A 16,645-nucleotide genomic window follows, 5' to 3' on the forward strand; every position below is an offset into this window, starting at 1 on the left:
CACTCACTTGCCCAAATTAAACTTCAGTCTGACATCCATACCAACCCAGGCCCTTGTATTACCTCTCCATCTAACCAACCCCTCAGTCCAAACCCATTGACTACCACTCCCTCAACACCCACCTTACCACTAAAAAAATATGTCAGACCTTCTCTATATAAATGTCAATATTAGAAGCCTCCTGTGTAAAACAGATGAATTCCATGAAACCATGACAATATATTTCCCAGACATACCTATTGTAATGGAAACTTGGCTTAAACCCCATATTACATCTGAAGAAATACTCCTTGATGGGTATAGCATCATTAGAAAGGACAGATTAGTTAAATGTGGTGGAGGTATAGCCATCCTATACAAAGAAAACCTCAAACTATTTCAACTCATCTCTAGTCCACCTAACCTCCCTAACTCTGAAATCCTAACTGCCAGGCTCGATATAAATCAACACAAATCAATAGTTATCATAGCTATCTACATCCCCCTGCTAATAATCTACAAAATGCTGAGAATATATTGGAATGGGCTTTCATTAGCTTTAACCAGGAAACAATAATACTAGGTGACTTTAACCTGGACTGGCTCACATGCTCCTCTAATACACCAACAAGCTTTATAAACCTATATAATTTCCATCAAAACATAAAACTCCCTACTCGCATAGACAAGCATACAAATAGGCATTCCACCCTCGATTGGACTCTAACAAATAAAACTAACATCAACTATGAGTCTGGCTGCCTACCAGATACTTTAAGTGATCACTACCCAGTATATCTAATAAGAAAAAACTTTAACTGTGGTAATATCACTTACTGCTATATCCGGAATAAAAAAACAATTCTCACCATCTAACTTCCAGATCCTCCTAAAACAACAGAACTGGGCTCCCCTAAAAACCCCTGCAACTAGATCATGCAGTTAAATGCTTTAATGACATGTTCCTACACATCTTAAATAAACTTGCCCCACCCAGAAAAATTCATACTAAAACTAAAAAACTCCAATGGCTAGCAAAAGAAACAATAACACATATTTTCTAACTTGCCAAACAAAATATACAACAAATCCGCAAAGGTTTTGGTGATCAGTTAACCACCTACTAAAACCAGGAAAACTCACTACCCCAGTTCCAACTACCAATAATATTACAGAATCTATTGCATCTCAATTCAACTCCAACTTTACTAAATCAATAACTTCTCTACTACATAACACTTCTACCCTAACCCTATCTGTACACACTTCATGTGGCCTACCACAAACCCAATTTAACTACAATCCATCCAAACAAGCTACATACAATACTTACTATCTAAAGTGAAGCATGTACCCTCACCATTGACCACTTCCCAGGTGAGTTTCTAAAATTAGCTGCCCCATCTATTTCATACCACATATCAATGCTAATTAACCACTCTGTTACCGAACAATATGTACCTACCCTATAGAAAATATCCCATATCATTCCACTGCATAAAAGAGGCCTCTCCAAAGACATATCTAATTACAGATGACCCATAGCCATGCTTTCACCCCTAGCAAAAATCCTAGAAAAGTGTAGTTAACTTTCTGGTCTAAAAGCCCATGTTTGCGTTTGCCTCCCACCTTTCCTGTAGCTAGTCTAGTCCAGATACAGTTTTGCTGCATCCAGGACTGTTTGTAATTTGCTGAGCCCCCACGTCTTTTTATGTTGAGGGAAGCCTTCTTAGCTTATTAGTGGCAGTGGGGAGCATTAGGTAGCCTATCTACCACAAGAGGAGTGGTTTCTGGCCCAGAAATTGTAGATTATTGGCTGTCTGGGCAGATTTTTCCATCTTTCTTTAAACTTTGTGATTTTAAAGCCCACATTTGCACTTGTTTCCCACCTTTCCTATAACTACTTTAGTTCAGATACAGATTTGCTGTATCCAGGACTGTTTGTAACATTCTGAGCCCCCCCCCCAAGCCTTTCTGTGTCAGAGGGAAGCCTCCTAGCTTGTCAGTGGGAGTGGTTAGCACTAGGTAGCCTATCTGCCACAAGAAGAGTGGTTTCTGGCCCATAAATTGTAGTTTATTGGTCATTTGAGCAGTCTTTTCCATCTCTTTTAACTTTCTGGTCTAAAAGCCACATTTGTGCTTTTCCTGCCTTTCCTGTAACTAGTCTAGTTAAGATACAGGACTGTATGTAAGCATCTGAGCCTCTCAAGCCTTTCTGTGTTGGAGGGAGGCCTTCTAGCTTATCAGTGGGAAAGGTAAGCACTAGGTAGCCCATCTACCCCAACAGGAGTGGTTTCTGGCCCAGAATCTGTAGTTTATTGGCCGTTTGGGTAGTTTTTCATCTCTTTCAACTTTCTGGTTTAAAAGCCCATGTTTGTGCTTGTTTCTCCCCTTTCCTGTAACTAGTCTAGTCCAGATACAGATTGCTGTATCCAGGACTGTTTGTAAGCTTCTGAGAGGTGCCAAAGTCTGCTCTTCAATTTTTTCCCTTAGATCTGCTAGTTCTCTCCTCTCCTGCACTTTTACTAGGTTATTAGTCTAGCACTTTACCACACCAGACTTATTGTAGCAATTATTGTAGCACACAAAAGTGCTACTAGCACTAAACGTTCTACAAGGAAACAGCTCCAGTACTTATTATTAATGCCCACCCCTCCAGGCATGTCTAAAGGTCAATTCCCTGTGCTTTCTCCTATTAACCTGGTGAACTTGGGCATCCTGATGGAATGTTGCAACTGCCTCATGTACACCGACAACCCTCTCCTCTTACCTTCCAACACTTAGACTTGTGAGAGATGCACTTATATATATCCAAATTGGAAGCCACCCATTCTCCAACCAAGACTGGAATAGCTGGTCAAGAAGCGAAGGTCAACACTTTCACCACACCACATGGAACACATAGACCTCCAGAACACACACCAGCAATACCTTCACATAAAAACACAAACCACACACCCACCTTCGTGGAGGCTGTCAATAAATATCTACCCAAACAGCAGAGACCTCCAAGGCAGGAGAGCACTCAACCACCACAACACAACACAAATTACGAGACACATAACTCCCCTAAACAGTGTGCCACTCAGCCAAAGCCCCTAAGGCAAAACAGCATGCCCAGCACACTAGACATAGGTGACTCAATAGTAAGGCACACTGATGTCCCACTCACTAGGTTGAATAAGGAGAAAGTAACAGTCAGCTGCCTGTCAGGTCCGAGGATCAGCCACATAATGCACACACTCAGGTCCCTCAACAACAGGTACAAATATGACTCTGTCATTGTACATGTGGGTGTGAATGACCTGAGATGTACCTCCCTGGACTACATGAAAACAGACATGGAGGAGCTCTCAGATTATGTAGCCCAGGCGGGTATGCCCTTAGCCCTAAGCAGCATTCTACCATCACCCAGAATGATACCACAGTACAAGCAGAAAATGATTGAGTTCAACAATTGGCTAAGTTTCTGGTGTCATTCTAAGGGGATCCAGTATCTGTCTGCCTGGGATGACATGATTGACAGACCTTGATAATTTGCCAGAGATGGCCTACATCTGTCACCCCTGGGCTTCTGGATACTGGCCAAGGCTCTTTTCACCCCTATAGTGCCTTTTTAAGTGGTGTTCCAAAGATCAAATTACCACCATAACAGCTACAAAGAAATGCAATCTGAGGGTCATGTTGCTCAACACTAGAAGTCTAAATGTCAAAATGCACTCGCTTGAATAACTCTTTAAAATGGAGAACATTGACATTTGTGCTGTAACAGAGACCTGGTTCACGGCAGCAGAAAGCACCCTGCACTACTAGGCTATAAGTCATTCCACACCTTTTGGCTCCAGAATTTGGACCGAAGCTCCAAAGGTGGTGGTGTTTCCATATTCATAAAGGATGTGCACACCTCCAGACTGGTAGCCCAACATAATGCATCAGCAATACTTCAGGTGCAACTAGCACTGGGTAAGAAAGTGATTCAGTTGGTAGCCTCTTATAGTTCCCCAACCATGTCCGAAGACTAATAATCCACATTTCTAAGCACCCTGGAGAATATTAGGATCCAACCTAACACTCTCATACTGGGTGACTTAAACTACCACTCCATTAAGTGGGAAAACTACTCATGTACCAATACACTTGCCAAATGTTTCTCAGAATTCATTAATTCCAATGCCCTGGACCAGCTCATTCTTACCCCCATTAGAGGAAGCAGCATCCTTGACTTGGTCATTACTAACATGGGCGACCGTTGCTCTACACCAATAGTCAACTCCTCCCTGGTTAGATCCAACCACAAACTAATCACCTTGTAAATCCACATCCCTCCCACCCCCCACAAAGGTAACCACCATGAAAAACTTCTCCAAAGCTAATGTTGGGCTCATAAAAACAGAGGTGACTAACTTCACGGCACCCATGCAAATGGAGAATAGTTGCATGACTGCCAAATCCTACACCAATGCACTTTACGAACATGTACACAAATGCATGGATCTTGCCATACCCAATAGAACCAAGGCAGTCTCCTCCAAAAAAGGAAGCCAATCTGGTGCTCCCCTGTCATAAACAAACTCTACAACAAAAGGCAGAAACTGATGCAGAATAAGGTGAAGTCTCAAGACTGGAAAAAGTCCCTTATCAGCCTCAACAAAAAGTTGAGATCCCTCATCAAATCCTCTAAGGCTAGCTATGAAAACAGAATTGCAGCATATAGTAAAGACTACCACAAGGCCTTCTATAGTTGTGTAAAGAATCTCCATGGCAATACCAAGATTTGCTCTGAGCTACTACACAATGGTACCTTCTATACCGAGCTAACATATATTGCCAATATACTGGCTGACAAATTCAGTTCCAACTTTACTCCACTCCCCCCCAAAAGACCAATCACAATATCAGTAGATTGCCAGGCACCCAGTATTACTGCTGCACAGGTTAAAACAGCACTGTCCAAGGCCAAGAATACAGCTTCTATTGGACCTGACAATATCCCTGGCTATGTTCTACTTGAACTACAGAGTGAACTGGCTCCTCACCTGTGTGCCCTGTTCAATCACAGCCTCACTTCAGTCTTTGTCCATACCAAATGACACACTGCTATAGTCATCCCTCTCCACAAAGGAGGAGTGACTACAGCCCTGGGAACTATCGCCCCATTAGCCTGACAAGTCTGTTATGCAAAGCTATGGAACGCATCATCATGGACCTAATAAACAAGGATATAGGGAATCTCCAAACTCTGGATCCCACACAGTTTGGTTTTGTGAAGGGTAAATCATGCCTGCTCAACTTGGTTGACTTCTATGATTCAGTCACCAGAGCTGTGGATGAAGGCAAGATGGTTCATACAGTCTATCTTGATCTGGACAAGGCCTTTGATACCATTCCCCACTCAGGAATCATAGAAAAACTCACTAAGCTAGGCATCAACCCCTATATCACTAGCTGGGTTGCAAACTGGCTCACAAATAGAACCCACAGTGTGAACATAGTTGACTCCAAGTCAGACTGCTGACCGGTCATGAGTGGAGTCACACAGGGATCTGTCCTGGGTCCTCTCCTGTTTGGTATCTACCTCTCAGAAGTCCAGGCCAACATGAAGGGACTCTGCCTGACAAAGTTTGCAGATGATTGCAATTTGGGAGCCATTATTAACTCCCCAAATGATGTTGACATCCTGCAGAAAGGCCTTACTGAGACCGACTGGTGTCAGAACCATGGCCTTAAGCTCAATGTCAAAAAATGTGTCATCATCCTCATTGGGAAAAAGATGGTTCCCATGAATTACCACATTGATGGTAGTTCACTGAACACAGAAGGTGTTATAAGAGATCTGGGAACACAGGTTGACAGCAACCTCTCTTTCGACCACCACATTGCAACTGTGGTCAGAAAGTCCTTCTATGTGGCACATATCATTACTAAGGGTTTTGCATCCAGGAAGAAAGAGGTCATTGCCTCCCTCTACTCTTCCCTCATTAGGCCAAGCATCGAGTACAATGCCCCATTTGGCATGTACCTCACTAGACACCTGCAACAACTGGAGAGGGCACAAAAGTACCTCACAAAGAGGATCCTAGGCCTTAAACACTTGTCCTATATGGACAGACTCAAAAAACTCCAACTATTCTCTGTCTCATATCGCCTACTTAGAGGCAATCTCTGCTTGATTTACAAAGCCATGTCTAACCCAACTCTGTTAGAAATTTTACATTTAAAGAAATCCCTATCCCTCTGCACCACAAGCTCCAGAGACTTCAACCTCATTACCACAATCAACACAACCTGCTGGAGGGACAGATTCATAACTCAGAGACTGCTGATGCTATGGAATAGACTTCCTATACATGTGAAACAGAGCACCTCACTGGCCCTCTTCAAGAGAAATATTGCTGAGTGGATGGGAAATAGAAAATTCACCCCTGGGATCACTCCAGTAGCTCTACTCGACAGAGGCACTGGGATCTAAGGTCAGGTGGCACGATGCCAGGGTAATCCAATGGGCTAGGCTTGTAAAGGCTCCAGTGCCATTAGCCTAGTACACACCTATGAACGTATGAACCTGTGAACAAGCAAATAATTGACCTCTTCCAAAATAACAACCTCCTTTCTGTTACACAACATAGTTTTAGACCAAAACGCAGTACTAGTACAGTACTCATTAGCTTTACCAGCTCTATAAACCACCTTAAAAAAAAATAACCAACTTGTCTCTGCTACATTTCTTGACATGTCAAAGGCCATTGATACCATATAACATAAAATCTTCCTAAACAAACTTGCTGATTACACCCTTTACCATGAGACCCTATATTGGTTCCATAGCTACCTCTCAAACAGACAGTAGCTACCTCTCAAACAGACAGCAAACTACCCTATGGGACAATAAAATCTCCTCCCACCTCCCCATCTCTGTAGGAGTCCCCAAGGATCAATTCTAGGACCGCTACTCTTTACAATCTTTACCAGTGACCTTACAACAGCTGTTAGTCTGGCTAACATCTTCTCGCTCATCTGCTCAGCACCCACAATTGAAACACTTCAAAAGAAGACCCAGACTGCCCTTACCAACACTGAAAAATACCTAGCAGCCCAACAACTGATACGAAATCCTAATAAAACTAAGCTTATGATCTTTTCAAATCCTTCTTCTCTGGACAATTGCCAATCCCTCTCTATTTTCTCTTCCAATTGCATTAAAATGGAACCTGTTGAACATACTAAACTTCTTGGGGTTACCATAGACAATGCATTGAGATTTGGCAAACATATAGCTCAGACTATTAAAAATTCCATATTAAACTCAGCACACTCTACAGAGCTAAACCCTGTCTTTCAGACCATGCTAGACTGGCTACTGCAAGAACCCACTTATTATCCTCACTTCTCTATTGTTCTCAAATATTCACAAACCTCTGTAAAACTGAACTAAAAAAACTTGAATCCTGCAGATTGCCAAATTCACAACTAACCTACCACAAAAAACACATCATTGCACTGCCTTCAATCAACTAGAATGGCTAGAACTCCCAAACTCACGCTAAATCAATTATTAATTGCCCACACAGTGATGTAGAAACCTGACCACTGCCTAGCCCTAACTAACCTTGTCCAACACTACAGAAACCTTAACTCTCTTAGATCAGCAGACAAATTCCTACTTAAAGTAAATAAATCTCTTAACTCTTGTGATGACTCCTTATACTGCCACAAGATTGCTAAAGTCTGGAACTCACTCCCTCAACAAATCCTATCTATTGATCATGCAAGATACTTTAAGCAGGAACTAAAGCAATATTTCATATCACACTGGCTATGCCCATGTTCTGCTCCAGACTAACCTTCCCCCACCTCCCATTTCTCCACTACTCTGGCCACAGCTTTCTAAATCTTGTGATGAAGGTTCTTCTTTAAAAAAATATATATATTCTATTATGTTAAATATTTACATTGTACCTGTACTTGTACTGACTTGTAATTTTATTGTATGCTATTCACTACATCTTTTATGCTATGTACTGTTTTTACTGTCTTATTTTATAATACCTGTATCTCATTGTATACCTGACTCCTTTTATGCTATTGTATTTCTATGTTCATTGGAGCTTTTCTCCCTGGGTCTCCACTGAAAAAAGATGTCTTGTCCAGTGGACATTACCCAGCAAAAAAATTTAAATGAATAAATAAATAAATAAATACATTTTAAGGCCTTGGCAAAGAGTTAGATGATGGCTTATAATCATAATTTAAATGGAAGTCTATCCCAATAACCTACAATTCCACAAAAAGGTGACCTAGCTATATCCCCAACCATAAATTGTTACAACTTTCGTGTTATTTTGTCTTCTTTGTTGTTCTGTAAAATCTTAATAGCCCCTTACTGTTCCCTCATTGTTGGCTATGTAGCCTGGGCCAAGGTGGCCTACAGAGAAGCTGCACTCTCTAAAAAAGAGCATACTAGCTGAGATTGTTTCAGTTTCTCTTTATTATTGACTGTCTTTGATCTAACCGACTGTATGCTGCAGCTAGCAGCACTTTTGCAATTAAAGATGAATGTTTTCGATTTATTTTAAGGGAGTCAGGACTGTAAAAGTACACAACAGGCAGAACCATGTGGAAGATATTCAGTTGCCCATTCAGTCAGTTATTTTTTTAACTTAGATGAAAAGACTGCTGATATGTGCCATGGCTATAAAGCTATAGAGTCTATCTATTAAAAGCAACACTTGGGGGAGGGTTTAAAGTAAAGGATAAATAGTTTATAGCATGCTAGATAACTCAAAAATTAATCAACATTGTGCTTAGAGGAAGATCCACCCTTCCCCCTTTATGTTATTACACTAGGTTATATTAAAATCTCACCTGATTATGGTGTTTTGATATTTGAGCAGTGAACAAATGCCCTGCAAATTATATCAGTGAAGTTTCATAGCGGCTATATGGGATATATATCAGAGACGTTATAGTTTTTTCATGTGGAACCTAGTCATTGCAAAGTTGTATTTTACTTGGTTATGTATTTATGATGCTGTATTCTAATCATCTGATTGATTACAAAAACAAACACTCATCACCTGATGTTTTCCCAAGGTGGTATGGACTGTGCTAGGGGTTAGCAGTGTTGACATCTTTTTTCAGACAGACTGCATTTGCTGATAACATCAGGTGAAAAGGTACTAGGCTATGGTTTACATAGTCATGTTTTATTTAACTGGTTGCATGCATAAACAGTGGTCACAAAAAAACATGTTTAACCTTAGCTGAGCTGAGAATTTTAATAGTAGTTAAATGAGCTGAAAAGATGGTACTATTGACCGTCCTATTGAAGAGAATATTTTGGAGGACAAAAATAAAGGATTGCATAGATGGAGCAAATTGTTTGCTTGGTTTACTGGAATAAATGAAGATATTGTTAAGAAGAAAATTATTGAACTTATTAGAATGTAGCGTGTAGTGCATGTGGCTAAAGTGTAAAGAAGAGATTGTTTCCATGATGTGATGATGAAGCTGTGATGGCTGTAATGATATGCATAAATAGAAAGATGTGGCACAACTAAGGATCAGTCATTGCTGTCTGAAACCAGTTATAAATGTAAGGAATAATGGCGTGGAACTGCAAAGTAAAGGAAGTATGGGGACAGGAAACAAGATATTATGTCATAATAGTAAGCTTAAAGGAAGTGGTGTCCTGAGGGGCTGCAAGGATGGCAATCTGGGCTTAGCTCCACTGATCACAAATCAAGAGTTATTTAGCAGGTGAGTATGTTAACTGAAACATTTCTGAAACAATGTAGGAAAGAACAAATGGGGACAACTACTAAGACAGATATTACTTTTGGAAACATAAAATTAAGCTTTTCCATTTTCAGTCATTTTCTAAAGTGAAATAATAAAATTATAAATGTCCCGGAAGGGAAGATGACATCATATAGAATACTATACCTCACATAACTGCCTGGTTTTCTATTCACTGCAGTAGCTGGCAAGTCACTTTTGAAAGATGGAAATTTATTTTTTTTCTTCAGTTTTTATCAATGGGCCTGCAAAATTGCTCACCTTGCCTGTACTGATTTTTCATTAAATACTCTTTTGAATGTTATCATTTATCTCATTTGCCCTATATTTCCATTTTTTAGTAATATGTATTCTTATTTCAGTTCTTCCATATTCTCAGAAATCATCTGGGTTATTTTATTTTTTTAATGTCAGAATCCTATAGCACATTATATTGTATATATATATATATATATATATATATATATATATATATATATATATATATATATACTTTTATTCACTGAAAACTCATTTCACTGAATTTCAAAACATTCACACCAAATCGCTAAAAGCTCAAATCACTGAAAACTCATTTCACTGAAAGTGAGTACTGTTGGGCAAATAAAATGTATATGCCCTTTGCCCCACTGTAGTTTGATCCTGGAGTTATATATATATATATATATATATATATATATATATATATATATATATATATATATATATATATATATATATATATAGTTGGGGGTGTGGGGGTGTAGCCCCTCACCTACTTTTGATTTAATATATTGCTGTCTTTCAGTGAAATGAAATTCATAAATATAAAAGCTAAGTAGGTGGGGGGGGCTGTACCCCTACACCCCCCTAACTACATATACTAACTCCAGTATTGCACTACAGTGGGGAAAAGGAAATATGCATTTTATTTACCCAACAGTACTTACATTCAGTGAAATGTGATTCAGTGAAATGAGTTTTCAGCGATTTGGTGAGAGTGAACTGAAATTCAATGAAATTAGTTTTCAGTGAATCAAAGTAGACCTATATATATATATATATATATATATATATATATATATATATATATATATATATATATGTGTGTGTGTGTGTGTGTATGGGTCTACTTCTGATTGTCGAAAACACACTTCCTTGACAACCAGAAGATCGAACCCATTTAAGCGAAAGTGCACTAAATCGAAAGTGCACTTTCACAAAAGCCAGTAGAACCACATTACAGTGGGGAAATATATACTTTTCCCCACTGTAGTGCAATCTCTGAGTTAGTATATGTAAGTAGGGGGTACAGGGGGGCTTGCCGCCCCTGCAAAATATTGTTTAAAATAGTTTTTTTTTTGTTTTAACCGGCTTTTGTGAAAGTGCACTTTTGATGTAGTGCACTTTCGCTTTAATGGGTCTCTATGTTTGTTGTTCGAGACTAGTTTGTGGTACACATATAATCTCAGAAGCCTACACTTAATCAATATCACACTACTCTCTTCTATTTTGCAAATGGAATATGTGTCTCTATTTGACATTTCATATATCTGTTTCTAAAGGAAAATTTTTACATGAATCATATGTAATATGTGAATGTTGTATAGCTCCTCTGAAAGTTATCAATCATACAGGTACACCAAATTTGTAAACTTCTTCTGTAACTTCTCAATAATGTATGTAGATTAATTATTGTGTATTTTTGTTCTTAGTACTTTCTGCTACCTATTTATTTATTTTTTTTTTTGTATTTGTATATTTTTCTGTAGTTTTTCTACATTTATTGCTCTTTTTCTACATTTTGCACTTTTTTGGAGCTTTTCTCCCCAGGCCTCTGCTGAAAATGGACCTGGGTCCAGTTGGACTTTTCCGGTAAACAAATGTTAACTAAAATAAATAAATAAATATATAGATAGATAGAGATAGAGATAGTCAGCTTGCTTACCTCTTTCCCTCCATTTCATTTTCTCCTTTATTCATCATTCCCATTTTTTTCAAATGTATTAGTTCCATTCTGTTATCATTACATCGCTACTCCACACGTGTTTATTTCGCATTTCTAATTTATCATTATAAATGCATTTTGACTGTAAAATGTACTCTCCATTCCTTTATGCATCAACCTTTCACCTCTGTGCCATTCTTCTCAAACTTTCTTCCTTCTTGAAACTAACCAAACCCTTTCTACAAAGTTTGTCATCTTCTGGAGTCCACATGGTTCTACTTCTTATTCTTTCCTTCCCTGCACTGTTACATTTTATAAAATGCCACTTTTGCAAGCCAACAGGCCACAAACAAAGTGTTTTGTTTATATTCATAGTAGTGATCATTAGTTTTCTTATTTGTTCATTGTTCCATTTTATACCCTCTGCTACCATCAGAATTTCCAGCTTTGCTGCTTTGCCTAATCTTATGCCTTTCTACGTAGACTTAATGTCACTTTATCTCATTTTCTCTTTCATCTCTGTAGATCATTGTGTGTTGTACCTAGTCAGTCACTACAGCTAGATAGCATATACATATAAGTTCCTGAGCATGTGCAGTGCCATTGTGTATAGACAGTCAGAGTGAATGCAGGTATGAATGGAGATGCACATGTGAATGTGTTTGAAGTAATAAGTGAGTCAGTTAAAGTACATGTTCCAGTAACAGTTCCTGATGTGTTTTTGTAACAAATGTACAATAAATATCATGAATCCATACACCACTTCATCATCTGTTTGGAACACATGAGACAAGTGACAATCTCCTCGGAATTTTTCTTCCAAATGTCATCTACAGTGCCTTATACTGACAGAGCTAGATATTTGATCCCTCCCTCTGACCAAGGCAACCCTACCTTCTGTCTCACCTTTACCCCTCTTTACTCCTACTTCAACTATTACTGACTTTTTCTGCTGAAATTGTCAGCCTTGATTTATCTGCAAACCTACCAAAAGTTCTAAAGTAACAGGAAACTCTTTCTTGATGTTTCCTTAGAGAATCACACAGTTATCGTCAAAACTTTGATTGCCAAGTTTTCCTCCATGACACCTCCCTAAACACACACACACACACACACACACACACACACACACACACACACACGCACACACACACACACACACACACGCACACACTTTTTTCATTGTCATTCTTACATGGTATATAAAGCTGTCTATTCTTTTTAGAAATAAACTCAGGGATAACGGTTGGGCCTGCACTGTTGGTCATGTCAGACTGTCCCTCCTTAGTTAATGTTCTTATGTATGGCTTTCTGTATTAAATTTGCATCCCATTCAGGCATTTCCCATTTTGTACATAATAAGTTGGAGGCTGATATAATGGTTAAGATGTCTGAGTCACATACACAAGATGCAGTGTTTGATTCTCACCTTTGGAAGGGAAATTGTCTAGGTTTAAAATGGTCCATTAAGGCAGCTAGCCTTATAATTAGCTATGAACCTAAGTGAAGCAAGAGCTTTTAGCTTCTACTGTTTATAGATTTTAGGATATCTGACATTACCACAGCACCACCTCCTCCCTAAGGTTTACCCCAGTTCTCCAGTAGTCATTTGAGAATGTGAACTTAACACAGCCTCTCTGTTCCTGCCTAATTGCACCCAGTTAAGAACTGTTCCATGCTATTTGCCAATATTTTAGCAAAGCATTTAGTGTCTACATTGTATATAAATATGCTGCTGTATAATTACCAGGGCACTCCTTCTTCTCCCTTTTCCATTTATAATATCATAAGTGTTGCTTCATAGGTAAATATGTGAATACTAGGCTAACGATCATTAGGGTCTATTGTAATCCATGCCATGCATCCCAAATTTCTGATAAGTTCTGGTACCCTTAGTAGTGTAAACAGGGACTTGGAAGATGAAACATTTATAAGCAGGGGTCTGGGAAATGAACCATCTACAGGCTGCCTCTGTCCATTAGAGACATAGGTACCAAACCATGGATGAATTTCCAGTTTAACATCCAGTTCTCCATGTTACAGTTGAATTGGATTGGGGAGAAACTATGCTTCACATGCATGGGGAGCCTGTTCCAGAGAAAGGGTAGTCTCTGGGTTACATACCTGTCTCTATAGCAGGTCCTATTTATATCACAGAAAATGTTTAAGTCCTTAGAATATATAATTCCATTACTGCTTGCTTTCAGATATGCAGGAGGTCCATCAGATTGCAATCCAATGATACCTGGTATGTCAGACATAGATTTTCCTTTAACATTCTGTAGGAAACAAAATACAGGGATAGGGCTTTGAGGTAGCCCGCATAGGACACGTTATTTATGCCCTATATTCTTTTAATTAGGAGCCTCTGTGGTCTTTCCAGTTGTTGGATGTACTTGGTTCGGTACATATGAAAGGGGATTTGTACTCAATGATAGGTCTGATGAATGCTGAATCCAGTGTAACACTAACCTCCTTGGACCTAAATACCATACCTTTGTTTATAAATTGCACAGCTTATAATAATTTCTGCAATACCCTAGATGCATGATGGTTGAAGACTAGATTACTGTCTGTGTACTCTGGCTTGACTCTTAAAGGTGTGCAGTCAATATGATAGTTACCAGGGGTGAATGACTTCCCAAAGGATATTATTATGCATTTCTTGGCATTTAGTTTTAGTCCATGGCTCTAACACCAGTCATTTTTCTGTGTCAGCCCATCTTAGAGAACCTTAGTATACATGGGGGATTCTATAACTGCTCTTAATTTGAGGTCATCTACAAATATGGTCAGCCAGTGGCCCCTGAAATTGACTTGACTTCAGTGAAGTAGATGCCAAAAAGGACAAATCTCTGAGGGACACCACTGGTGACTGTCTTCTTTGTAGTGGAGGGCTCTACATTTCTAACTTCCTGGGTCTTGTGTGTGAGCCAGCTGGCTATCTACTAGGTGACATGAGGGCTTATACCTAAACGAGTTTGTCAACAATGCCCAAGTGGGGTATTGTGTCAAAGGCCTTGGCCAGGTCAAGGTAGGCAGTGTGAACCATTTTCCCTCATCAGTTGGTTTGGTGACCTTCTCTAAAAATTCCGCCAGGCTGAGTAGGTAAAACTGTGGCCCTGTTAGTGCTCATACTGATGTGAGTGTGCCATATCACTATCATTTTGGTAAGCCACTCATGTCTGACAGACAGATGACAGACATAAATTACCTGATTTAAACTCCTACCTATCTGTATCCACATTCTTGAGACCTGTGTATTACCTGCTTCTGCCACAGGGGACTTCATTCATGATATCTGGCATCACCCTTCCATCAAGATATGATTAAAAATTTGTGTTATTTGCTCCTTTACTTGTAGCATAGCTGTCTTAGAAATACCTGTGTGGAAAACATCAGGACCACCTGTCTTACCTCTCTTCAAATATCTTTTTGTACACTGCACTGTATATTCACCATCAAATTGATTTATTTGTGTTGCATTGAATGTTAACTGAAATGAAAGTTTTGACTCTGTTTTTTCAGTTAGATCTCCACCCACCCTCCCTGGTTTTGTTTTGAAGTTAATCTTGGTGGCTTTGAAACTGCCCGCCCCTCTTGTAAATTTGTGTTTGGTACTCCTTCTGGGCCCATCTCATTCGCTCACTTAACTGAGTGCAGTGAGATCATATTCTGATTTCAACTACTGTGTACAAAGAGAGCATCTGGGAAAGAAAAAAACTATTTTAAGCTTGTTTCCTGCCTTTCCTGTAAGTGGTCTAGACTGTTTATAGGCTTCTGAGTCCCAAGCCTTTCTGTGTTGGAGGGAAGCCTTCTAGCTTAATTTTGTTTCTTAGAACTAGCCAGTTTTCTAGTTTCAGCACTCAAATCTGTTTCTTTGAACTCAGCACTTGTTCAGAACTCGTTGTAAGCACTAAATAAGCTGCAAATTACTACAGCACTCAACTTTCCTCACTTGTCTAGTGGAAAGCAGTTTTTAGTACATAATAAATAAGCACCTATCCAGGCATGTCTAAGGGTCAGCTCTCAGTGATTTCTCCTGTCTACCTGATGAATCTGGGCATCTTGGGGCAATGTAGCAGTTGCCTCATGTACACAGACAACTCTCTCCTCCTACCACCCAACACTACAACCTGTGAGAGATGCACTTATATAGCCAAACTGGAAGCAAAGCTCTCTTCACCCAAGACTGGACTAGACAGTCAAGAGGAGAAGGTAAACACTTGCACCACACCACACTCATCACATAATTCCCCAAAACCTACACCACCAAAACACACACATAGAAACACAAAACATACACCTACATTCGCGGAGGCTCTCAAGAAAAACCTGCCCAAGCATCAGGGACCTCCAAAGCAGAAACACAAGCAATCTCCACCCCCCAACACAGCCCAAATGACACATGGCCCACAAACTAAGTGTGCCACTCAACCACAGCCCATAAGGCATAACAACGTACCCAGCACTCTAGTCATAGGTGACTCTATAGTCAGGCACACTGATGTTCCACTCACCAGGCTAAACAAGGAGAAAGTTACTGTCAGCTGCCTGTCAGGTGCCAGAATCCACCATATAATGCATGCACTCAGGTCACTCCACAACACGTACAAATATGACACTGTCATTGTCCATGTTGGTGTGAATGACCTGAGACATACCTCCCTGGACTACATGAAAAGAGACATGGAGGAGTTCTCTGATCTTGTAGTCCAGGCAGGTATGACCCTAGCCCTGAGTATCATCCTGCCATCACCCAGAATGATACCACAGTACAAGGACAAAATGACTGACTTCAACAATTGGCTAAGCTTCTGGTGTCATTCTAAGGGGATCCAGCATTTGTCTGCCTGGGATGACATGATCGACAGACCACGATGCTTTGCCAGAGATGGCCTGCACCTGTCACCCTTGGGATTCCAGATACTGGCTAAGGCTCTT

This window comes from Protopterus annectens, chromosome 1.part0 (assembly GCF_019279795.1).
Source record: "Protopterus annectens isolate FY-2018-M chromosome 1.part0, PAN1.0, whole genome shotgun sequence".
In the NCBI taxonomy this organism is placed as follows: domain Eukaryota; kingdom Metazoa; phylum Chordata; order Ceratodontiformes; family Protopteridae; genus Protopterus; species Protopterus annectens.